The sequence below is a fragment of the Plasmopara halstedii genome (genome assembly GCF_900000015.1).
Source record: "Plasmopara halstedii genome assembly, contig: Scaffold_555, whole genome shotgun sequence".
NCBI classification, from domain to species: Eukaryota; Oomycota; class Peronosporomycetes; order Peronosporales; family Peronosporaceae; genus Plasmopara; species Plasmopara halstedii.
The window spans coordinates 785,525-786,031 of record NW_020187475.1 but is presented as its reverse complement, the minus strand read 5'-3'; positions in this window follow the sequence as shown (position 1 = coordinate 786,031).

The following is a 507-nucleotide window of genomic DNA, read 5'->3' as shown; positions in this document are numbered from 1 at the left end:
TGGACGCTTTTGATCAGAAAGATCAGGACGCCCCGCGTCATCAGACTCCCTGCGCTTCTTGGCAATAGCCAGGGAAGTAGAAGGGCCACGAGCTGAGCTCAAGCGGTGGCCCTGAGCTCTTGCGGTCACAGACACAGAGCTCGCGGGAGCATTAAGGGTTTACTCTTACGTTCAGGGCGACAATCCAAGTTGACGGTGTGCCTTGAGTTTGGCTAACTCAAATCAAAGCTGTCGCTCCACACGCACGGTTACTTCCTTGTGGCTTAACTGTAGGTTATACAGCGAGGAAAGCTTCCGGTATCGTTGCACCCATCGCTCAAAGAGCGTTTCGTCATCTGTAGCCTTTTGCCAGGGGCGAGCACTACAGGTATTGTCCGCATTGCGGGTACACGTGAGCCACCTCGTTGAGCACTTAGACGAGTGCGATAAGCTTCCAACGAAAATTCTTGTGGAACCAAGAATCGAGCTCAAAGAGCCTTCTGTTTGGCAAGTTCATCTTCCGATCTA